General features: G+C 40.9%; 1 protein-coding gene across 2 annotated transcripts in view; it reads right to left on the bottom strand.

Annotated features, from left to right (window-relative positions):
• Nucleotides 1-25,223, bottom strand: part of ncoa1 (nuclear receptor coactivator 1) — a 61,468-nt gene extending 36,245 nt beyond the window's left edge. For both annotated transcript variants that reach the window (XM_067573392.1, XM_067573393.1), the window contains exons 1-2: nt 23,821-25,223; nt 9,442-9,695 (exon numbers count right to left, since the gene is read on the bottom strand). The gene's annotated coding sequence lies outside the window, so the exon portion shown is untranslated. The remainder of the gene's footprint in view (nt 1-9,441; nt 9,696-23,820) is intronic.
• Between the last annotated feature and the right edge of the window lie 1,435 nt (nt 25,224-26,658).

Below are 26,658 nucleotides of genomic sequence, written 5' to 3'. Positions count from 1 at the left end.
TTGCAGGAGTTTCAATGAAAGTTAAACTAAAGTAAAGCAGAAGGCCAAAGGTTTGATTTGTTTCCATTAAAGTGACATGAACGCACTGTTTCATGATATATTTAATGAGATAAGCTGATGCCTATGTAATTTTATTATGAATTCAATACACAAAGGATTATTGTCAGGTAAGAAGTTTAAAATCCTGCTGTGTTCGGTTCTTCTTCACTCACTTTATAAACTAATGTTGATACCGTCACAACACTTCAGCTGCTTCACAGCAAATAAATATAAATGCTACATCTAAAAGCGAAGGTATGATTTTACTGTTCTGACAATAAAGTAAAAAAAAAAAAAAAAAGCATTATGTAGAAGCTGTAAAGTTATGAAGGTCAGTTTTGGCTTTGAGGGAGAATATGATGAAGAGGCACAGAGGCTTTTCAACATGTAATGAAGATGATTTTTTTCATTATGTAGCTGTCCCATCAACATACAGAGGGCAGCGTGGCAGCAGCTCTGATCTCTGCTGTACACAGTCATCCTGCAGGAGGAACTGTGCTTGTTAGCAGTGTTTTACAGGTTGGACGTGTCTACATCAGGTCAGGATGAACATTTAATGCATGTTAGAGAGAAGTTCCACTGCAGGTTTTGTAACTGGATCCACTAAGATGTGGTCATATTAAGCTATTTTATGGACTTGATAGGCTTTAAGTCATCATGTTAACATATATATATACACACACAGCTGTGCTCATAAGTGTACATACCCTGGCAGAATTTGTAAGACACTGTTTACGGTTGTGACCATTAAGTTCAATTTTGGACTCATCACTCCAAATGACTTTGTTCCAGGAAGTTTTGAGGCTCGTCTAGGTGCTGTTTGGCATATTGTAAGTGGGCTGTTTTGTGGCGTTGGCGCAGTAACAGCCCATTTTTTGTTCAAGTATCGCCTTATTGTGCATCTTGAAACAGCCACGCCACGTTTTTTTGCAGAGAAGCCTGTATTCCAGCTGAAAGTTGCATGTGGGTTTTTCTTTGCAACAGTTGTGGCTGAAATCTTTGTTGGTCTACCTGTCCGTGGTTTGGTATCCACTTCATCAGAGCTTGAACACTACTGATTGGCATTTTCAAATCTTTGGATACCTTTTTATATCCTTTTCCTGATTTATAAAGTTCAACTACGTTTCCTCGCAAGTCCTTTGACGATTCTTTTCCTTTCCCCATAACTCAGTATCCAGTAAAGTCAGAGCAGCCCTGGATGGAATGTGCAGGGCAAGAAACTCATTGACTATTTATACACAGACACTAATTACAATCAAACAAATCACAGGTGTGGAAACTTACCCTTCATAGCCATTTCAACCTGTGTGTGTCGACCTGTGTGTATATTATCAGGCCAAACGTGCAAGGGTATGTAAACTTTTGATCAGGGCCATTTGGGTGATGTCAGTTATCATTATAATTTAAAAAGGGCACACACAAATAAATGGCTTCGCCTGACCACTATCCCTAAATAAAACTTTTTAGCGTGATCAGTCATAGTTTCCAAAAAATGGCCAATAATTCACAAATTCTATCTATCTATATAACAAAAGTGAGTATATTCCTTTGCAATATCATTAAAATGTTAAATGATACAAAATTGTGTCATCTTATGACACTTGTAGTATTCTTAGGGTGAAGTGTGGGCTATTTGATCTTATTTATAATTTAAAAATGACGTTAGCTAGACTAAATCCAAGTACAGGCCTTAAAGTACAACCGTTAATCGGTTAACCACCAAAAATATTTTTGACCACTTACACATGTCAGTCTATAGGTTAATAATGGCAATTACATGATCACAACATCAGATATTCTTTTTGAATGGATAAAGTACCGGTGTAAAACCAACTTCTATACAGAGTGTTGCATTATGGGTTGTTTGTAGCATTAATGTTGCTAGGCTAGCGAGTGTCTTACAGTCTGTTTATAGTGAGCGTGTTAGAGTCAGTCAGCACTAAAAGTGTTTTGTTAGTCCAATTCAACCTGCAGGAGTTTCTGATGTGTAACATGTTTTTCTGCCACGGAGGAAATAAATTCATGACGAGTGAAAATGAGTCCAAAGCGTCAACGTCTCTACTGCAGAAATGGAATATGTCAAGCTGCCAAATACCACTTTTTGACCACTTCCAAGAGCCTGGTAGGAGAGTGTGTGGGTATGTAACTATACTAACATGTAAGTTATATTAAAAAAGTAACCTCATTTTTCCAAAAACAGCTGTTGGAAAAGGGGGGGTCGTCTTATAATCACGGTGGCCTTATATTCGTATTGTTATTTATATCCGTACCTCGAGCCCGAGTATGTTACGCCATCGAGAGCTAGTGTGGCTAAACACACTGGAAAAAACTTTGGGGAGAAGAAGCTAAAAGTCAAGCTAGCTCTGACCACCAACAGCTGGACAGCTCTTACAAATGAAAGCTACATCACAACTTTAATTAAAAATGAACCGGTTAGTTATTGTTTAATGGGTGTCTGTCTGTCAAAAGCAAAATTAACCGAAACTGACTACAAAAATGATTACAACTGTGACTTCCAGTTAAGACTAATTGCCTGAACAAGGTTATAAAAGAACCTGTGAACACAACTTTCTCACTTTTGGCCTGGGTTGTGTCTAATGCAACATGGCTCCACATGGTGAGGAACTGCCTGAACAAGTAAGAAACCAGATTGTGAGACTTCATAACGACGGGAGAGTAGGGGCGTAACATTACATAGTTTCAGGGTCGCGGTTCGGTACGTTTTCGGTAGAGCAGAAAAAAAAGAAAGTGAAATGTATCCTTCTATTTCCTGCAAGGAGTCATGACACCTGCTGACAGCTGTTTTATGATGATTTATGGTCGCTCAGAACTGGTTCTTATGACATCGGAAATCAAATGTGTTTATAGTTGTTTGGAACAACTTCACTCGAGGGCGGAGTGAAAAGATGACCGTCACAGAAAGGGGAGGGGGACGGGGAGACGCAATATTGTTTAAATACGGAGAAAACGGCGGATTTTTTAATAACAATGACAGTAGCAACACTACATGAGCATGGGTAACCAGGGTAACTTGGCTAAGTCAGCGAACATACATCCATGAGCAGGCTACACGTATGCTACAGCTAAGTGGTGCACTGCCAATAAAAGTGCTAGCATTATTGTTCCATACGTCGGACTTCGTAGATTGTTCCACTATTTTGACAGTAATTGTTTGGGTCAGGGAGCACACAGAAGCATTACACCCCTACAGGAGAGGGTACAAGATCATCAGTAGGCTGCTGAACAGAAGCCAAAACACAGCTGCAGGAAGACCCATACTACCAATAACAGAAGGTGCAGCGGCCGTCCTCTGAAAATGACGGCACACACAATTCGCTATTTACGCAGCCTTGCATTGAAAAAGAGACGAGCAAGTGCTTCTGACTTGGCACAAGGATTATCTGTGGAAACTGGTGTTTCAGTGACTCCTCACACAGTGTGAAGGACACTGCAGGAAGTCAACCTCTACGGACCACGTCCAACAAGAAAACCATTGCTCACTAAAACAGCACAAAACTGCTGCAAGATTAAACTGAACTTAAACATGAAAAGAAGCCTGAAGATGAATATTAGCAGCATGTTCTTTGTTCAGATGAAACCAAAATAAATGAGTGTGGATCAGATGGTGACCGCATGGTGCCGACCGTGAAACATGGAGGTGGGAGCGTGCTGATACGGAGCTGCAGCAGTGCAAAAGGTGTAGAGATGACATTTATAGATGGCACTATGAAAGCAAGGTTGTAAAACCCAAATACTCCTAGTCTCAGGAAGGTTGGCAGGAGAGGAAATATGTCCCTGACCTGAATCCAACAGAACACCTTTAGAGTATTTTAAAGAGGAAGGTAGAGCAACAAAACCCCTCCAGCAAAGAGCAGCTGAAAAGAACCATGTGTGAAGGACGACAGAACATCTCTCAGCAGATTTGGGCAGAACTGGTATCATCAAAGACCAGGAGGATCCAATCTGTCATCAAATATGAAGGCAGGCGTACAAAATATGAAAAAAGTCTCACTAATGAAGGGTGTGGTGACTTTTGTTGCAGTTCGTTCTTAAATATGGACCTTTCATTACAGTCTGATCAGTCAAACATTCTGTTTTTTAAATGAATTGTCTTCTTGGGTATTGTCTAAAAACAAATTAAATTGTATTGAATGGACAGGATATGTAATTACTTCACATCTTAGTGATATTGTCCAGGGATGTTTTGTTATGTACAGTATTGTTGAGTCTTACTGGATGTTATGGATGTTTTGTACTTGTTCCTGAAGTATTGTAAACAATTTATGAGGACCCCAAGAAGAGTAGCTACCATTAAAATACAGTAGCTAATGTGAATCTAAATAAACAAATGTGCTTTGCAGAGGAGATATTAATAAGCTGTTATCACACAGTTTACGCTGAGTTAAGTGTGAACTTTTACATATGCACAGTCATACAAATCTGAATCCACTGACTAATACCAACTTATGATTAAATATATAAAAACAGTTCTGTCCTCAGAAATTAAACTGTTCAAATGATCCATTTCCACCATCTGCTCGTCCTGTTTTTCATCCAAACACATAAAATTATGAACTTTCTACATCCATATTCACAAAATCTGAACACAGCAAAGCCAACAGAGCGTTCACCTTTACATACAGCCTGCATGTATAGTCTATACTGTAGCCTTATAAACTGTCTATTTTGCACCCTGTCCCTCACTGAAACATGTGTAAGCTGCATGTAAAGTCTCAGAATGAAACCGCTGGCTTCAACTGATAACATTTTGATTGAGCATATTTAGTATGTAACCCTTAAACGAGGTAACGGCATTCACAGTTTGCACTGATTAAAAAAAAAAAAAACACCAGATCCTGTTTTACATGTGACTGAAACAATCATAATTAGAACAGCTGCAGTGTGAACACACAGCCTCGGTCACACTTTCACACACATACCAGCCTTGCAGTAAAGAAAAAAAGAACGGAGGAAAAAAAAAAAATGCAGATGGAGGAAAAAAAAAAAGTCTAATCTACACACCTGTAGACCAGGTCAGCAGCCTCCTGCACCTTCTGACCTCACACCCCTCTCTCTCTCTCTCCCTCTCTCTCTCTCTGACGTGACGTACGGCAGAGGATCGAGCCTTCAGTCACCAAAGAGGAAGAAGAAAAAGCAGCAGCAGCGGCGACAGCTCAGCAGAGCCAGACCACTGAGAAATATAGTCCGATGCCTCCACAGGCTCTCCATTACAACCGCCTGCCCGTCTCAATATCTTTGGGTTTGTCCTTTTCTCTCAAAGCTCTCGCTCGCTCTCTCTCTCTCTCTCTCTCTCTCCTCCTTCGGTCTCTCATTCCACACGCTATACTGATCACTTCACACACACACACACACACACACACACACACACACACACATACACACACACACTCAACAGCGCAATGTATGGCTTGCAGGGGCTGTGGGGGGGAGGTGGGGGAGTGAGGAAGAGACCACCAGGTAGAGAGCGGGGAGTAAAGGATGTAGATTACCAGGAGAGAGGTAAAGGGAGGAAAGAGCACACATTCATTATGCTTATCAATACTCCTAATATACAAGCTTTCAATAGGTCCTGTTTAATGATTGAAGCTTCTTGGGAGAACATATATCTTGTTGAGCATCCTGGGAGGAATGTGAAGCTGTGAGGAAAAGCACTTCCTGGAGTTCCTGGATGGTTGCTATAGCTTCACTTTCTGGTCTGGATGTACATTTAACACTGTACAACCTGTTTGGCTTCCTCACAGAGTTAATCAGTCTCAAACATGTCACTAAAAAAACCCAATAATATTCCCAATATATGTCATGGTAAGTGAGTGAGGAGCACTCACTGGATAAGTAAAGATAACAACAACAAAAAGACATAATATTCACTAACTGACCATTTAATCTTCTTCATATGAACGACTTCCAACAACAGTAAAACAGTCATTGTCTAACATGAGATCCCCCCCCACACATGGATCATATGGCCCATGCACACAGCGTGGCCACCCCTCTGTGTTTGAGCGAGTTGGTACAGCCCATGAGAAGCTGCTCAGTCACTGTTGCTAAGGCCCACCCTCTGGAATATAGGACATGACCAGAGAATGTATACAGCCTCAGTCAAACAGGGCTACGGTGCACCCACTGACTCCTGGATTATATTCACACGTGTTGTATGTGACACAGAGAATGTTAACACATGGGGGGACCTGGTGAGAGGTTTTTTTTTTTTGGTATGTCAGTGGTAAATCATCACAGATTATAAAGTTAATAGTTTTTATTGTGGCAGCACTCACATCCTGCTGTTAAAGACACGTAAAACAGAGATTTGTTTCTGCTACGGGAAGCTAAATAGCAGCTGCTGTGTACATGTGGCTTCCACATGAGGTCAGGGTTAAGGTCAGTTTACGCATAATTCAATCAATGAACTAACTGATTCTGCCATTACTCTACTATTGATAAACTACTACAAGAAGGCATCTGCCTACCTGCTTGTGTCACCGAAGTCTCAAACTATTAACAAAATCATCCTATTATTAATTATTTGTGATATTGCTTCTCACAAAAATGACTGCAGGTCATTGGCAGCGATCTGACATTGAAACACATTTTTATGACGTAACTGTGATTTAATTTGGCTCATTATAGAGACTGATGCAATGACTACTTTCCAAAACAAAACATTAGCCCGTCTACATGCATAATTTATCCGGACCAAATTATTCAAATAGCACATAAAGAGGGTTTCCTTTTTGAGAGGCCAGACGCTTACAAGACAAACAAATACAACGCATGTTTTAACTTCAGAGTTCATTCGGGTGCTTTAGCATCCTTTCTCACACAACAGACAGTGTATGCATTTTGCCGGGGGGGTGGGGGGTGGGGGTGGGGGGGGGGGACATCCACATTTCTCAAATATACATGTGCAACTGTATGGAACTACATCAAAGACACATTTACATCGCTTTGTAATGGATGACAAAGTTTTCTCTCCCTCTGAATCATCGTGTGCAGAGTTTGCACTGCTGACACAATTTCTACAACAAAATCCTTCAGTGCTGCTCGCAGATGTAGGCAGACCGCTGCTCTAAAGATCTGATGTGACGCTACTGACGGCTGCTGCTGTATCATAAAGACAACTACTGTGTTAAATAACCACCAGGCCTGCCGTGGAATACTTTAAAAAGCACTTTAAATGCAGTTATTATGCATGAAACGTCTCTCTTTCCTAATTAATCTGACATCATATTTACAACTAATCACTCACAACTGCTTTTATTATATTATTTATTATTATTATTTATTCTACATCTACATTATTCAACAGGTCTGTGTTGTGTATTAATGGAGAACAATGTGACTTTGGCAACTAACAGTTAATTATCTGTTATCAATTATTAATCTTCTAATTATTTTCCTCAATTAACTGGTTAGTCATTTAGACTAGTGTTGATCAACTAATCATTGTCTTTATGGTGATGGATTTCCATACAGTGAAATGAGTGGTATGTTCTGGAAAGCGGTGCTGGTTTCTGTCTACGTGATTTGTTATAAATGTGCAGAAACACTGGTGTGCTCCTTTAAGAGTCCCCGCTTCTTAACTAAATACCCTGTAAAGTTCCACTCCATTGTTTCCCCACCATCTGTGTTCACCCTGATCCAGGATGTTTACCAAGAGTAAGAAATAACCTTGGACTGCACACACAGCTCCGCAGACACTACTACAGTTTGCCAGACTCCTTTATAGTGTATAGAATACATAGTGTAACAGCCATCTGCAGTGGACCGCTGCCCGCAGACCATACTGTTATCTAGCAGGAGAGACTTTAAAATCATTTCATATGTGTCTTTGGGTCCATACACAGACAGAGACAAAATATATATCTCTAATTACATAAGTAAAATGAGAAATAATGAAAAAAAGAAATGAGTGTATTACATCATCTGTTTCAGTTGTGTGTGTGTGTGTGTGTGTGTGTCATCGCTCACCCCGTTTTTTTTTTTCACAGATCGTTTTCAACCTCAAACACGTTCACCGCCAGACTGATAATTCCACATGAATATTCATCATTTATTGAACTCCACTGGTCTCTGTGTAATTTGGAGTGGGAGTGTGTGGTGTGTGCGGTGTGTATGTGTGTGTGTGTGTCCTCGTTTCAACCGGTGAAACGCTACGGGAGGCCCTCGTCAGACATGCTGGGATGTTCACAGTCATACATCCCGTCTGGGGGCCCAGAGCCCAGGTCTCAGAGCACGGGGGGGGGGGGGGGGGGGATAACGCAGAAAAGGCCTGCGAGAGAGAGAGCGTTTATCTTTCTTGTGTCTCTCTCTCTCTCTAAACTACTAATTTGACCTGAACTAAGTGACAGGCTCTAGTCTGGCTCGAGACTTTCTAATCCAGCCCAGTTATATCATTCTGTTTCTTACAGAATAGTTTCTGTATCATGAGGATTGATGAGTGTTCACAGTTTTATTAACTACTTCACTGTAGATCTCAAAAAGCCAATAAAACAAGTTCTTCAACTACAAAGCACACACTCCGCTCACACCCTCAGAATAAATAAACCTGAACAGTTACACTGACATCTCAAGTATGATGGCACTTTGGATTCTTACACTTGCTTTCTCACTTCTGAAAAATAAAAAATAAAATTTCAAATTAAGAGCATAACACAGTAAAATGTGGAAAAGTGACTGAACTCTTCTAATCTGTGTAGAAAGCCAGCGTATGGTTGCAGATGCACTTTACAGTCTTGCACTAACTATGAAACAAGTATGAAACCCATCCAGGTGCATGTGTGTACATTAGAGCTGCAACTGATGATTATTTTCATTATTTGTTTGGTCCATAAAATTTCAGAAAATGGTGAAAAATCTCCATCAGTGTTTCCCAAAGACAGATATTCAAGTTTATGGTCATAGTGAACTAAATAAACCAGATAAACATTCACATGTGAGGAGCTGCAATCAGAGAACATTTCTTTCTTTAAAAAATGACTCCTACTGATCTCTTGATTATCAAAATAGTTGGCGATTAATTAACTAATGGTTACAGCTCTAGTGTACACTCAGTCCGTGGCTCATTTTCAGCTCAATACAGTATAATAACCAGCTCCTGTGTCTTGCTTCACTTCTATGAATATTAAATATTGACCTCTGTCCACCTCTGCCACTGACATCCAGATACAAACACGGCCTGCAGCCTTAGTTAGAAGTTGAGTTTACACACTAAAGCGATGAATAAAACATGTATTTGAGTCAATAAGGGAAATAAGCATGATAACGGACATAATGAACACAGTTAGATGGACGCAAAACACACAACACCTGTGGCTTAAAATGAGACATACTGCAGCGCTGGAGCAGAACACACACAACCACGACCAGTCATACTGTACCTACTTGATCTAGGGCTCCAGCGGGTGAGTCATGTGGTGGCTGTGGTGGGCCTTGTCCAGGGCTCAGAGCAAAGATAGAAGGGAAGAGAAGGGAGACCGGGGTGCGGGGAGGGAGGGGGGGAGGGGGGAGGTGAGATCAGTGGTGGGCGAACAGCTTAGAGTTGAGATGATCGAGCGGTGGTGGTGGGGTTATGGCTCCACGGCCGCTCTGTCACATGGCACCATCCCAGGTGCATAGAGAAGCCTGTTGGCCTCTGACTGGGAGGAAGAAGAGAAAACAGAACGACGTCAGTTTGAGATACAACATGTTCTTATGCTGACGTTCAAAATATGCCCATGTTGATTACAGTATATAACCAGCACATGCTATCAAAACACTGAGACACTCCTTTCTGATTTAGAGAACACTGGGTTCCTCTAAACTCCCATCCAGCACCAAACCGTTTAAGAGATGTGGAAATAAATTAATATCAAATTGTTTTAATGGAGATCATCTAATTATCTCCTTTACTTTCTATAGCCATCGTCTAGAAGTCAGGATTGTAACATCAAACATGAAAAAGAAAAGACAGAACAATTACAGTGATGTGATCTTTTCAATTAAGACCATGAGTTCAACAACAAGTATCCCAAAGACAAACCTGTAACTTACCTCAGGCTAAAGGAGTCTGTTAGAAAATGCTAAACCTGTGCGACATGTGCATCAGGAAGTCTGTCAGTAAATGGTGCAGCCTGAGATATCTGCGTGTTACTTTTGTTTTCCCAAGAAAAGAAAATGTAGAGCGGTGCTGAGTCAGTCAGCGACCAAACACACACTGACGAGGCAGAAGGAAGTGTACTGATATTGTACATTAAAAGTGGTTTCCCTTTCTAAAAAAAAATGGTGCAGCAAGTGCACCACTGCTGCGCTATCGCCTCTGGTTGTGAGATTATCAAAAACCTTGCCAGTTAAAAGCTTTATGAACGGTGGTCAGTGGAGGATAGCAGGTACCCAGACTTGTTCAAGAATCCCTTCACAACACACAACTGGTCAAAATTATAGATAGGAATTTAGTTTCAGAGTAACAGAAAGACAGAGAGACAAATAAAAAGCTAAACAATGGAGAGAAAGACCTACTCACAAACCAAACCTTAACTTTACTTGGTTCTTACTTCCATTGTGGTCAGTTACTAAACTGAAACTACCAGGTAAGACTCTCAGAAACACTCAGGTAGCAGTCACACTGACATTTCAGGTACTGGTGGTATCGACTGCTGAAAATTCACTGGTCACAGTGACACAAATTGATCAGCCATCCCTTCACAAATTTCATGTTTTGTTAAGAATGGGACTCACTCCAGATGTGGAGGCGCACTAAGAAAAAGTTGAGCTCCGACTTTCTCGCAGCACAATGAAAAGACAAGACCCGACCAACATGTGTATTCTGAAACTGGGAATCAAGACCTTGTCCAGCCTCATAGTGGATTTCTACTGTTACTCCCACCTCATCTTCATCTTTTATTGGCCTGGATATCACTTCTCGTCTCCAAATTCAACTCAAGTCCAAGATTGATTCATTTCAGTTCAGTTACATCAGATAAATACTACTCCCACAGCTCAACATCTCATATTAAGAGGTAATATCACAAAGACAGAGAGCTCAGACCAGTCTGACCGTCTGGTAGATGGGATCTGTAGATCTGCTACGAGATACAACAGTCCTGTAAACTGTGGCGCGTCCGTAGACTGTAACTGTTCATTGGGAACTCAAGGCAGCTATTATGGTCAGCTATCTTCTACATTACTTTTACACTTAAAATAACCTTTTTGTCCATGTTGTAATAACTTGATTCCCATAAAAGTAGACTTTTTTATACATTATGAAGCCCTAACAGAACCATTTACAAGTAAACACTGCAGACACGTAATATTTACACCTGTTTACAGAGTAAAGGTCCAAAGATTGATTTCAGGATTTCACAGATCGATTATGAATCTTTCAAATAAGAATCCCAATTACTGTACTTACTGCACCCTGATGAAGACTTTTATGGTCTTCTTTTAGTTTTATATGATCGAGACAGTCCTCGAGCACACCACTACCTCTTTTTCACAAGTTAAGAATCCCAGTTAATCAGAAAATTGTTTTATCCAGCCCTTATCTTCAACAATACTTCTGCAAATGAGCAACCTGAAGGTCTGAAGGCTCAGATATACAGTATTAAGAGGATCTTATACAAGCATTAGTTCACGTGCTGGAATATGAACATAAACAAGCCAAGAGCAAGAAGGTGAAACATTTGACAACCTGCCTGTGTCCATGTACCGTAAATAAAACGTAACAAACAATGCAAGTGTATTCAACCATAGTATTCTTTTTAAAAGACGAGACGTATGAATTGAGTCTGTGATTCACCAGGTTGGGTCCGGCCACCGTCTCAGCTTGAGTGGTCTGAGCAACGCCGATGTGTTTTGGAACGGTGTGACAGCCTTTATGCCTCGTCTATCGATGCTTGTACATAAGTACAAGGACTACGTGACAAATAGTGCAGATGTGGAAAGGTCAACCGGCTTATACAAGCACATGTTATCAGCTAGAAGAAGGTCAACGAGAGAGTTGAAATCCGGAGGTCTGGTGTTTTTTTTAATCATCGTCTCGTAGCGCATTTGGTATTGAAGAAGGTACAGTCATGAGTAGTTCTGGTAGCACATCTTATTATGTAACAATGATCCCAACAGTCACGAAAACTGGACTGATCACTTGTTGATTGATGACAACACCACTATAATTTAAGAAGATCATCTCTTTGCCCATTATATGCATGGCAAGTACATAAAGGAGAGCTGGTGGAGTATCAAGGCACCTTCACATTCACATGTGAACACTACATTTGATTTGCTGATAATCTTTGGATCAATATATTCATATGACCAGACACTGTCACGCATGATAAAAGATGCTCAATATTGTTTAAAACACAAAGAGATAGAGAGCAACGGTTACAGTGGTAATTTGCTTTGGTCGCATGTTTTCTGGCAATGGTTAAGATATTTTAGTAAAACCTTGGGGGGGGGGGACGATATTTGCCTTCGACAAGTACTGACATGTTTTTATTGACAGTATGATTTTAACAGATGTGTCACTGTTAACATAACCTGTAGCTGTCATGTGCCAGAAGGAAGCAACTAAACAAATGTTAAACAAAAATTATTCTGTCTAAATGTACAACTTGAGGCCAGACATAAATAATAATTCTAATCATCTCACTAAACTGGTTGCTAATGACATGTTTATCCTCTTCTAACGTCTTGTTCAGGTGACGGCACTCGATCATACCGACTCTCACTGTTCAGCTAATTACAGCAGAGCAGGTCAATTAATTACAGCGTCTCAGAACGGGTGACGGTAGGTTTCCTTTTCACAGCTCACTCAGTAGAACCTGCCTTATCTTTTAAACATTTGTTTGAGTAAACATGGCACTGACACTTCCACACAGCACAGTTCATCTGAAAAACAAAACCTTACTCATCTGTCCACCAGGGACGAGGTTTCTGGACGACTTTCCTTTAGCTGGAACATGAATACTGGGCGTTACAGTAAGTCAACTCAGCAAGTCTTGGAAGGATGCAACGATCAGACTTTTTCCTGATACCTCATTAGAAGGTATCGGCTGATACAGAGGATCCATTAGATACCAGCACTTTCTTCACTTTTCCAGTTTAGAAGCTGTAAACTTTGCTGACTGGGATCATTCCTCTGTTCATTCACTTACTAACTGTAAGTTATACACTATCATTTCCTTTGAATTTGTTGTTTGAATGTTATTTGATTAGAGTTAAAAAGATTAGTTGATAACTGATGAGTCAATCGTCAGAACATTGTTTCAGTTAAACATTTCAGCTTCTGAAATGTCATATATGATAGGTAAGAGAATATCTTTGAATTTAGAAGGTCACCTTGGGATTTGGAAACTATAAAGGACATTTTTCTCTATAATTTGACATGTTATAGACAAAACAATTTATCTGGCAGAGTAATAGGTATAGAAATCAATCGTTAGTAGCAGCCCTAAATGTTTTGAGGGTGCTTAAAATCTGATAGACGCCAAATTCATTCAATTAGGTTCAAGGATGTTACATCCTGTTTATGTTAACGCCAGATGTCATAACCCTCACCTCCTGCATGACAAACCCCATGACTGACTCACACTTTTTCACCTCCATCAGTCACCAGTCTGAAGTTTCTTAAAGACAGCCGATGATGTCATCCGCTGTGTGAATGAGAAGGAACTTCAACAACAAAAGACATCTGCTGTGTTTTCTCAGTTACTCATTTGTACAAGTTGTTTCAAAATGTCAGGTTTCGGTGTGAATTTTGATTAACTGAGTGTGGATGAGTGGTGGGAAAAGATGGACAGGATAGAGGAGGAAGATAAAAAAGAAAGAAAGGAGAGACACTGAAGAGCTGAAGAAGTCAAGAGACGAAGCCGAGGCCGTTAAACACACGATGTGTGCTGAGAAAGATCTGGCGATTGATTTTTAAAAACAATCACCAAAACGGAGCTAAAGCAGGCTCTCCGTCAGTTTTATGTCACTGTGAAAAACAGGAAAGGTGAACCCTATGGTTCCAGCAGTTATGTTGGCCTACGTGCAGGGTTTTAACCGCTACATGCTTTCCACTGCGTCTGTGTGTTGCTTGGCAGCCGTTCTGCTAAATGTCGCTGAAGAACTACATTGCTTGGCGGAAGACTGATTATTTGTTATCAATAAATTATTGCATTTTTTCGTTGCCGTGTGTTTATTTTATGAAATTTTGCCAGGTATACGCAGTAAGAGTTTTATAAAAAGCAATAAGCCCCGCAAGGCCGTGGTTTACAGTGGTATTAGAACAGCTGACAGCCTCTTGTGGCTTTATCAACACTGAAACTAAAACAGTCATTTCAAGTGTCAATTAAGCTGAACAGTTGAAATATAGATCATATATAAAAATCAATCTAATGCACACAATACATTAAAATGCTCAGATATATATTCATTTATAATACACTTAAAATCAAGGTCAAATTGAGGTCACCAGCTGCATATAAACTGGATGTTTAGAGTAATAAAAGCATTGCACATGTAAACACAGTATCTTTCCTTAACCTGATTTCACACAGTGAGGTGTTTCCTTGCATGTTGTCAATGATGATGAATGATACTCTTTGTGTTGACGCGTCTCACTGCAGTCATCAATAGCCTTGTCACCAAACCTGTTCTTCCTTTACACATATTTACTTGTCAAGTGCCGCAAAAAAGTTGTTTCTGGCAGGCCGACCCGAGGTGACAACCACACCGCTGGCCTGTATTTCACAATGAATCGGACGATGAAAACCAGGAGGGGAAGGTGAGCTGCTCTAGACCACTGACTCACGTAAAATAAAGAGAATTAACTCAAATAAAACTAAAGACACAAGAGAGAAAACAAACACAGTACTGATCATTGTTATACACTCCAGATTCAGGCATGACATAAATATTTAAAGGCATAAAGGTAAAGGTGGTATAACTGTTACAGCTGCTACGTTACACTGCAATGCACTTTATCTACCAGATCATACCCTTTGTCACGTTAAAGGTGCACTATGTAAGATTTGGCCAGAAATTTAGTTTAAAACATTCAAAATTAAACTAAAATTTTCAACAGAATGTGAAGAAATAACAGTTTTGACATTATGTCAAAGGCTGTGTATTGTGTTGCATGGATATCTACTGAAGTTAGCATGCTAACCAGCTAGCGTCCTGTCTCGTAATACCACTTTGTACCTCAGCGGTGATAGTGAGTCACTGTAGTGTCCAGTCTGCCCTCAGTCCAACATGAGAGGATGAAGATTCCCAGTATGTGGTCACTGGGAATAAATGATTAATGCCACAGCTGAAATTTCACATTGTACATAATAATCACCACGAATGCAAATAATAATGCGCGCTTTGTCTGCTTCAAGCAGCTGACTGGAGCTAGTGGTGAGTGAATGGGAACTGGTGCAGCCTCTGCTCTCTGTCCTCTCCTCTGCTCCCTGTGTCGGTGTTTGACCGAGGGCAGGGGTCAGCTGACACACACGCACACACGCACGCACAGAGAGCAGACAGCAGAGCAGAGAGGCCACAGTGGAGACAGTGAACCAGCTGAAGTGAAAGATAAAGTTTTATTCGAATTGACGACTTCTACGCTTGTTACTGCAAGTGCAATAAAACCTTTCGTGAGTAAAAAGCAAATAAATATTTTATAAAACCACCTGTTCAACAAGCATAAACATGTCGGAAAGTGATATTTTCATCTGCTCTGCCCGCAGTCTCCCATCCACTGCCGCTATATTTTACACAGTGTTAGGCTAATAGTGAATTGTTATGAACAAGCTAAAACAAAAGCCATCTGTATGTAGCCTAACTGTTTATCTTAGTTTGCCACATATCTTACAATTTGGCAAATTCTTGTAAACTTTGCTACAGGCCCCAAACCAGCCCCTCCCTCTACCAGCAGTACCTGCAGCAGTGAATCACAGCAGCTGCAGAGGAAGAGGAGGAGGAGGAAGGACTGATACTGACTGATGTCTGTTCTTCATTCTTTCTAAACTCCACTCGGTATTTTCATGTCAGAAATATGATTTATTTTATCGACATGTTATTTTTGTTTCCAGTGAGATATTATTGAGTTTATATAGTGACTTTGCTGTTGTAAACATTACTGTCGCTGCTCTGGAAACAATATTTAGTTATATTTAAAATATAAATCAATTCTAATCCTGTTCTGAATTAGGATCACTTCAGGACATAGAGCTTGCTTCATCAGTGAGCATATTGTTTCACTTTTTGGAGCTGGTGATATGCTGCCCCCTATTTGTTTGGAGCAGGTGGCCAAATCTTACATAATGCACCTTTAAATACTCATTAAGTTGCTTCTACACCAGGTTAACTGTGACCAGGGTCCATACAAGAGCTGCAACGATTAGTTGCCAACTATTAAATTAATCGACAACTATTTTGATTTTTTGACTTTTTTGATTAATTGCTTTGAGTCCTTTTTTTAGAGAGAAAATTGCCAAATTCTCTGATTCCAGCTTCCCAAATGTGAATATTTAGTCCTCTATGAGAGTAAACTGAATATCTTTGGGTTGTTGCTCCGGACAAAACAAGACATTTGAGGATGTCAACAGGGCTTTAGGAAACAGTTTTCACCATTTTCTGACATGTTATGGACCAAACAACTAATCAATTAATCAAGAAAATAATCAATGGTATATAATAATAATAATAATAATAATAATAATAATAAACAGATTAATCATTAGTTTCATGCATTAGTAAAATGCATGAAACTATGTGTGCATTACACAGTTAATAAGCAACACAATGCTTCTTCCTCACAACTGCATATAAAACAATATATTAATACAATTCCATTCAAATGTTGTTTGCAATACAATCTGTCTGGCTGGACCGTAACAGCAGGACCAGCCCTACAAATGACTGAGTGATTTATGAAGTGACACCACCGGCCGGGTGAAACCAAGTATCCCAGAACGCATTTTGCACCAACTGGCAGCAATGGCAGAGATTAAGCTGTTGTAATTTTCACTGTAAGACCGTTAATTTGTCACTTTATTAAGTTTTAATATTTTTTCAGCAAGAAAGTTACCATTTAGATTCCTGACATGTGGTCAGTTTATCCAAATAAACTTACTCTTTGGAAAGTTGCTGCAACATTTGCATAGATAGTCACGTGATGCAGTCACATGACTGTCTTGCTTGAGTATACTTAATTATGAACAGTCGGCTGGTGCGGGCATACCTAATCATTCATTCAGTATGCAGTATGCAGTACATACTGTGTAGTAGGCAGTATGTTAGTATGCGATTCCAAACACAGCCAATTGGCTTCAGTCTGAGCCCGGCACACTTCCTGGGGGCACAGAAGTGAATCTGGCATCTTATTAAACAGGATTGAGACTAATTGCTTCTAAAAACAACGCCTGAATTTGGCTTAAATTGCCAAAGTCTCAGCAGGTCTCCAGTCAGTACTTGTCAAAACTTTTGCAGTCACCTGCCCTTGGCTGCAGTGATGTGATTAGTTGTGATTTTTTATGTGTGAGACTTGGGCATGTGTTTCCTGTTTACCTTTTCTATTATTTCAACCTAACTGGATGGACTAATTGTTATGGCTTAATCAAGGTTAGTCAGTTCCAGCTCCTTGAATGCACAACGTTCTACCAAGACTGTTTCCATACTGTACAGCTTCAAACTCAAGGACTGTGAAAGGTAATTACAGCTTACTGTATTCTAAGAACCTTTCAGGTAAATGTGGAAGGATGAATATAATCATGTATTGGCCTGATTTATCATGCAGAGCCTGAAGAGAACCTTTCAAGTAGCCATGATAAGAAAGAAGTACAAGTAATCTTTCTTATCAAGCTAAGAAGTACAAGTAATCTTACAAGTATCTCACGGTGGGCCTGACTCATCACGGTCCAAATATTTAAAAAAAAAAGACTTGCAGAACTCCACCCTCTGACATGGAAGTGACAGGCCTCCAGTCACAGTAAACACACTGGCGTTTCATTTGCACCCGACGCCGTATGCAACAGCTTTTGAGAACATGCCAAATTCAATTTCAAATACTGGAGCCCTAGAGCCATTCATCTGCTTCACGGATTCAGTAATAAAAGCAATACCACAAAAACAAAGAAAAAGAGAATGCGATGCCAAGTTACAGCATTCTTAAGGGCAGCCGAAATAACAAATATTCAAGACAAACTTCAAGCAGGCACAGCAACACCTCAGTGAAACTTCCGAAGTCTCTCTCTCTCTCTCTCTCTCTCTCTCCGCCCACCCATTTAAAACCCAGGCACATAGACACCTTTATGCTCCACTTCACAAAAGGTGTTTGCACCGCCATATGTTCATTACACACTGTTCACTTCACATCTAAGGTGAGATACCCACAACGGTTAAACTGTTAAACTTCCTGTAATTCATTCAACACTGTCCCCGGGGGCACGAGCGCACATCCAGTCACATCTGCAAAGGATAATGTACCTGTGAGCAAAGTTTTTTTTCCTACTGCTTTTCATTCTGGCAAACACATTTTTCATCAAAAACACCTACTCAAATCCACACAGGAGAGTAAAAAACCATTATGTGACTCTTCTTATTGTGGCCTGGCCTTGATCATAAAAAAAATTGGGCCACAAAGGATTGACTGTTAACTCACTCACAACACCGACACAACCACTTCTTCTTCTTCTTCTTGCTCTGTTTTCTCGCTTACCCTATCAGTTTCTACCTGTACGCCGTCTCTGTTTCTCTCAGTCTCAGCCTTTACCTTTCTCCTTCCCTCCATTTCCTCCCAATCCTCACAAATTCTCACAGTCTGCTGCACAAGCTTTTTTTTTTTTTTTTCCAGACGAGAATGTAGGCCATTGCTCTGACAGCAGGAAGGCAGCGAGGAGTCGGAGCAGCGCCGCTCTTCTCTTCTTCCCCGCATTCTGCTCGCTTGCAGCAGCTGAAGACAGTACGCGTGTATGTATGTGTGCTGCGCTGCCGCCGCCGCTGCTGCTGCTGCTGCCTCGCACTGACTCAGAGTCCAGGGACAAACCGCAGCAAACAGCAGCCTGCGCTACGCGGGCTTACACCAAGAGTCGATCTGTTTCAGCTTTGCAAGAAACGAGAGCTCCTGCACGTCCCGTTGCATAATATCAAAGATTATCTGAAACAAAAAAAACAATGTTTTATCTACGTGCTCTGCTTTGTGATAAAACTGATCTGCCAGGACTGTGTAAACCTGCAAACTAGACCACAAATGTAGACATCACACCTCGACTGAAGGAAATCCGGGTCAAAAAAACGATAATTTTTTTCTTTGTATCCCTTAAATAAACAAACACAAGCTGCGGGTTGATGAGATTTAAGCACTAATACACACATTTCTACAACATATCCATACATGCAGGTATGTCAGGCAGACAGCGTGGAGTCTATTTAATGTTTTTCTTTGATATGAGTGTGTACAGCAGCAAGCAGGTGCAAAGTTTAAGGTCAGACAACATGTGTCACAACATGTGAAATTGTAATGTTTTATTTCTACCACAGTAAAACCACCATGTGAAAAATGTAAAAAAAAGTGTCCAACTTTGGCACACCCAAGTGGTAGAACAACGTATGCCACACAACTTTGTTTTCATTAACACTGCATCCTACGTTGTGCAATTCCAGCTGTGCTATTCCGACCGTGTGATTGGTCCGTTCGACGAAGCGCCGCCTTTTGTCTTCACACCTAGCTTCACTTTTTGCCTCCGGTGCAATCCAGCGCCTCAGATTACAGCTGCCAACTAGTCATTATTTTCACCATCAATGAATCTGCTGACAGTTTTCTATCCTATAAAACATCAGAAAACAGGGAAAACGGAGTGAATTAATCTAAAGATGGAATTATTATATTAACATAGAATAAGACAAAATGTTCAAAATGCTGAAAGATGAGTGGAAGGTATAAGAGATGACAAAAACTGAGGTGCAAGATGATTCAGGCTTTTCCAGGCGATGGAGCAAAACCCAATTAATTACAATATTACAGAACATTTCAATCTGATCAAACAAACAGTTAAAAGGAGTCACATATTTTGTTTTTTACGAACAAAGTCATGCTAGCTTCTAGCATCACTTCCAGACATTTGGGGTCGACATCAATCCATCTTTTGGGTGGATTACATTAATAAATGACTCATGTTGGCTTCTTACTTGTAAGGCTTTTATTGCACCTGCGGTAGCGTAACAAGCGTAGCTGTCATCAACTCCGGTAATGTTGTCTTCACCCGTCTCTCCTCTGCTCCGCTGTGTGCGCGCGGAGGAGCTGAGAGCAGCGGAGAGAAACTAACGTGAACGACAACGACAACGACATCGTAGAGACTCTCACACTGGTAAATAACATCAATTAAATAACTGCTTTTTTTGAAGGGGGTCCATGTCAAGACTTTCCTAGTGCCAGCACCACACAGACGCTCCCTAACACATGAATGATTATTGATTTCCGAATCATTTTGGTGTTATTTTTGGCATTAAAAAAAAAGTTTTTTTGGCCTGGGCCTGTACAGCTTTAGGGGAAACACTGCACTGAGACGTCCTGAAAAGCTGGCAGCCAGTGTGGCAGGTGACCCTCACTGATTCATCTGCCACCACAGGCAGCAGCAGCACTTTACCAGCGTTTGCTGGGGCGTTCATTTAGGACCCTGAGTAAAAGCATCACGGTGACATTTTCACAGGTCGGTTGCAGGTGTCTCGGAGGTTCAAAACAAACAGCATGAAAAACCTACTACTACAGCTCCAGCAGAAGAATGTTGTGACAGTGGCAGGCAGGCTTGCAGCAGCAGTGCTGAGCGCTAAAATGGCTGCTCATTCTCCATACAGACAGAGCTTAGCTGGGAGGAGGAGGAGGGCTCCCACTCCCAACCATTTGCCTCAAATGTGGCTCATCCTTAGGTAGGATTTACAGCTTGCCTGTAGAGCTAATAATGTCAACACCACTGCTTACAATACAATTAAATGCACAGGATTATAGATTATCAAGAAACATGCAATATCCTTCCAAAATGTGACAAGATCCATTTCATGGTCTTCATCTCTTCTCCACAATCACACATCATTGATATTTGTTTACATGTATTTTTTTGAGCTGTTTTTCTAAGTTTCAAGAGGCAATAAAACATCTAAGACTACTATCCAGTTCCTTATTAGAGTGTTTTTGTTTTGTTGTGTAGGGTGAAGTTGTCCTGAGGAACCACAGACTAGATCGGTAGCAAGAGTGACAAACTTTGAACTGATTAACTGAGGCCTTCATTGAACTAACTATATGCTAGCTCTTATCTGGGCTACATCTCAACCTGGAGAGGCCCGGTTACAATGCTTTCACTGGGAACATGACAAAGTCTGCAACAACAATACTACACAAACAGATAAGTCAGCTGTCAACAAGCACACTCCAGCAAAACAGAAGAGTCGGCTGCAACATGCATGAAGAATTTAAAGAATTAATTATTCATGTTATTAATATAAAGAATGACTTAAAAGAATTAAAAGATTGATTTCTGTTACTTCTAAACAACAAGGAAGAAAAAGTTTACTTTTGTGTAAAAACACTGTAATCATCACTAAGCTGCCCTCTGAGACAAATTAGTGACTTGGCTTAACTAGGTGTGAGTTCAAATACCTCCAGTTGTCGTTAAGGTTGCTTTGCATTTACTTGCATCATGAGCCTGGAAGCAACTCACAGAAAAAAAAAACCCCCAAAACTTTCACCTAAAACAACTTGTCAAAAATGGGCTCTACTGAAATACCTTCCTCCTCTTCCTCCTCCTCCTCCGCTGTAGATAAAACAGGTTTCATCAGGGTCTCTGCACACTTTTTTGAAATCAAATTTATTGCTTTTTAAAGACCTCGACAGAGAAAACCTCTCCCACAGCAAAACCAATGCACCTCAGGGCTGAGCTTCATGTTTGAATTCAACATATTTCTGGATCATTTTGTAAAATCACATCATCAAATTAACGGCAAAACCCACCGTTACTCTTTAAAAAAAAAACATTTTAATTTAAAAGTGCAATTTTAATGACAGTTTGTGTCAAACAATAAGGCTGTTCTGGTCGTTCTGGGCTGTAGTTAATGCTCCCCATTAAGACACAAACTCGTTAGAGTATATCTACCTTTCATCCACTTAAACAGCCCGTTAAATCTGTAAACTCCAGCTAAGAGCGGTCACCAAATTAAAATTTCGCCGCTGCGGCTCCACACTACAAACATTATTATCCAGATTCTAGCAACTATCAGAAATAACAGAGGGCTTTGTGTCTCCTCTGAGCCCCCCCCCCCACACCCCCCCGGCTAACTATCTTTAGCTGAGCATCATCTGTACTGTTTTGTGTGTACTTGTTTAATCCTGTTACCTTTGTGAGAGCAGGCGGCCTGTGGAGAACCGATTCCAAACATTACCAGAAAGAGAAAGAGAAAGAAGCTGGACTGGAAGTGAGACGATATTTAAATGAGTGAATCCTGTGGGGAGATATTTCTCACGCAACTAGACATCACCTAAAAATTTAAGACCTACCATAATTTAAAAAAAAAAGACTTTTTAAGACATTTTATGACCTTAAATTCGGAAAATCTTATTAAAGACTTTTTAAGGATCCGTGGGAACCCTGCAAATTCAACCTCATTATCAGTGATTTGTGTTTGTTTTGTTTTTATTTCCGAGACATACCTTTTAAATTCCAAGTCTACCGTTCATCGCACTGCTTTCAGCACCTTTGGCACACAGAAGGTCACGTTTCAAAGTTACACTGACGCTAAAATGGCCACTATCACCAAACTACTGCAGCACATAATAATGGTTTTTATTTCCAATAACGTTGTTCGGAGTAAAACATTAAGTAGGTCATAATTCTATTTCATTCAAGGCTGCTCGCTGGGATTTAAATGTTTGGATAGCAATCAATCATCAGTAACAAGGGCATTTAAACTTCATGGGAATATTTGTCTTATACAAGAAAATGTAAACGATCATCACTCTACAGAAATGATGTAATTATGTCGGAGAATTTGTCTTGAAGGTACAATTATCAAACTCATTTAGATCTCACTGTCAGTCAGCAGTACGGTGCTTTGCAAATCTGTGCAAATCAAAGTTTTAACACGCAGGTGTCTGTTTGTAAAACACATCCAGTTGATTTTATACCTTTGTAGACTTATGAAGATAACATCACTCATTCGCTGACAGGCAATATATGCTTTGTGCTGAGATTTTCTATCTACATTTTAAAGCCAAAACTTGAACTGTATGCTTGCAGAAAGGGTTAAAAGCTTCTAAAATAGCGCCAGGACCATATGACACCACCACTATAAATAGAGAATGAGGTCAATTAAGGTGAATTTTGCCCAATTTATTCATCTGATAATAATCAGAGGTAACATTCCCTTTAAGTGCATGCTGTTGATGTAGATTTGAGCATCTTTTTTTTCTCCCCACAACAACACACAACTACTATGTGCTGAGTGTGTTTATGTTACTCAAAAATGACCAGAAGCTTTTTTTTTCACGTATGAAAAGAGGTCAAAATGTCCTTTCAGGTTTTGGCGTTTAGGACGCAAGTTTCAGGTAAATCAAACTGGCTGTTCGGACTCTCTTACATAATAAGAACAGCCGGGTTTCTTTCTGCACGCTGTGTGTTCAGCTGGAGAAGATGGTGTCAGTGAATTGTACAAACGTTATGTGGAAAAACCAACAGTGAGTCGGGCATGTTTGGAGGCCGTCTGCATGTCCTCCTGTGAAACCGTCAGGATGACATGTTGGCGTGCATTTTTATTCTCGGCTTGACTTACCTGCTCTGTCGTCCGTTTAGCTTGTAAATAAAGATCAACTTGCGGGCGAGTTGCGGGATGATTAATTCTCACGCAAACGGCAGCTTCAGGCTGTGCGTGAAACAAGCCAGTTAGCAGCAGGATGGTCAGATGTCTGGCTTTTTATCCTGTGTTACTCTGGACTGGTTATGTTTGTGGTCAGCCGCGGTTGTCATGTTATAAACCCCCGGTATGTGAGCTCGGAAGCCGGCCAGCAGTTGTTTGTTAGCTGCTGGCAGATTTAACGTCCGCTTCTGTTGACAAACAAGCCTGCTAGCACGGTTAGCTTAGCGAGCTAACCAGCTGGCTAAATCCAAACCGTGTCCCGTAACAACCTTCCTCCCGGTGTCCGACTTTAATCCCACCGGCGGCGGCAAACCGTAAAGTAACTCCGTGGGTCGCTGGCGGGGGGCTTTTCTGTGTTTCAATGACGGCGCACTCGCGTTTGCAAACCCGAGTTATCGCTTTGGTCTCTGCTCTCCGCCATTTTCCAACATCTCAACACAAACAAACAGGCTGCTCGTGCGCGCGCGGAGCGGAGCGTCGAGGCGCGCTCACGAGGGGGGGGGGTGGGCTGCTGATGTGAAGAAGACCAAGGGACATACTTCCATGTAAGTTGCTCCTTTTAGTGAGCGGCGCAGAGATATAAACATTTATTTTAGGTTAAAAACACGAGATGTGCAATACACGTCGTTCAGTGCTGTGTTACAGGCTGTTTATACTGTATAGAACCACCACTATATGTCTTCAGAGTTGAAAAACTATTTGTTATTTAGCTTTGTTTAAGGCCTAAACCCTTTAAAGCTAAACCTCATTACAATTGCCAAGTTAAATAAACCTTTATAGAGATAAGTTAGTTTACTCAATCTAAGAGAGAAATCAATAAAAGCAAAAGCTCTTGATGAGATAGTCTGACTTATGATAATTACAAAGTCTGTAATGCCTAAAATCCAAATTACTGAAGGGGGGGGGGTATTTAATATTCTACCAACATATTACCCCACACACTATGTTGGCTCATGCATAATGATACTGTGCACGCTGAAATCACATTCAAACACCTTGTGTCTTTTCAGTAAATTAACACTGTTCTTAAAGGGGGCGTCTTCCCCCATCGTACCCTTTTTATTTTAGTTTAAAAGACAAAATGTGCAACACACTTCACTTCAGAGATCAAAGTTTTGCACGTAAAGGAAGTGTTGCAATATCGTGAGTCAACAGACCCTAAAGTCTCTCGGGTAGAGGTGGCAATGAAGACCGGCAGGAAGTAGAGGGCAGAGGGCGTGGTGGAACAGGCAGAGTCACGGCTATGCCATGGACTCCTGGTTGGAACAGTGGCGAGGGGAAGAGCAGACCTGGGAACCTATCCAAGTCAAAGCCACGACAAGGCTCTGGGAAAGGAAAGGCGGCAACTCATCCAGGATGAGAAAGAACAGTGGTCGAAGAGGAGAGGTCAAGCAAAGCAGTGGGAATGGGACAACAGGGTGCCATGAAGAGATGGGAACTAGTGGAGGAAAGAAAGATCACTTGGACGGACCTCTGTTGGATGGAACCACACCGGATCAAGATCTTAGTCCAGGCAGTCTTTGATGTCCTCCCCAGTCCATCCAACCTGCACCGTTGGAGGATGGTTCACTCACCAGAGTGCCCTCTTTACCAAAGGATAGGATCCCTTGAGCACATTCTGAGCTGCTGCCCAAATGCTTTGGGTGAAAGCCGGTATCGGTGGCTGCATGACCAGTGGCTTAAGACCATCGCAGAGTCTATCTCCTGGGCCATCACTGACTGCTGGAGGGCAAAACCAACCCTGAAACCAACCCTGAACACCCAAGGCGGTGCCAGGGCTTGTCAATTCAGCACAGGATTGGCAGTGATGGTGGACTTGGGGCAACAACCGAACCATCTTCAGACCTGATGCTGTGCTGGTGTCAGAGGCGACGAAGCACAACGTCATTTTGGAGCTCACTGTGCCATGAGAGGAGTGCATGGAGGAGGCCTTTGAGAGGTAAAGGGAGAAGTACAATAGCCTGGTCTAGGACTGCCATGAGCAAAGGCTGGAAAGCGAGGTGCTTGCCTGTAGAGGCTCTGCAGGGCAGTGTCTCTGCAGGGTCTATGCTACACTTGGCATCACAGGAGAGAAGAGCAGAAGAGCCATCTGGAATAACACAGAGGCTGCAGAGAGAGCCTCAAGGTGGCTATGGATTAAGAGGGCGGATTCATGGGGAACAGCTGCAGAAACTGAGGTCTGATCAACCCCAGCTGGGTCGCCTGGGCGAGGGCGGATGATGTTTGAAAGACCCGAAACACCCGATGACCCCAGGAAACATCATTGATGATCTACACTAGCTTAGCATCACTACAACCATTAATCACTGTATACTTGGCTGTATATACCGTACATACATTTTGTTATAATCTATTTATTTTGTGTAATATTTCATATTTTTATTGTTATTTTTATTGCTTTTATTCTTGTCTTATTCAATTAACTTTTGTGCTTTTTAATTATTTTGGTGTGCTTTAGTCTCTAAATCCATTTCTAACATCCTACATTTTATCAATCACTTGTAAAGCACTTTGAATTGCATTTGATTTGTTTGAAAGGTGCTATATAAATAAAGTTTGATTGATTGATGATTGATAACCACCTACTACACCTACATAAAGTAACATGTCACCTTTATTTACCATTTAAGATTTATCTCTATCTCAGTACTCTTTGCACTCTTCACTTCTTTGCACTATTTGTATCCTGTTTAGAGTTCACGGAAACGGTTTCACCTGTATATCGTCATTCGCTGTGTATATTTCTGAAGATTG

Source organism: Thunnus thynnus, chromosome 18, assembly GCF_963924715.1.
Source record: "Thunnus thynnus chromosome 18, fThuThy2.1, whole genome shotgun sequence".
Classification (NCBI taxonomy): domain Eukaryota; kingdom Metazoa; phylum Chordata; class Actinopteri; order Scombriformes; family Scombridae; genus Thunnus; species Thunnus thynnus.
Note: the sequence above shows the minus strand (reverse complement) of the source record. Positions and strands in the feature narration are given on the sequence as shown.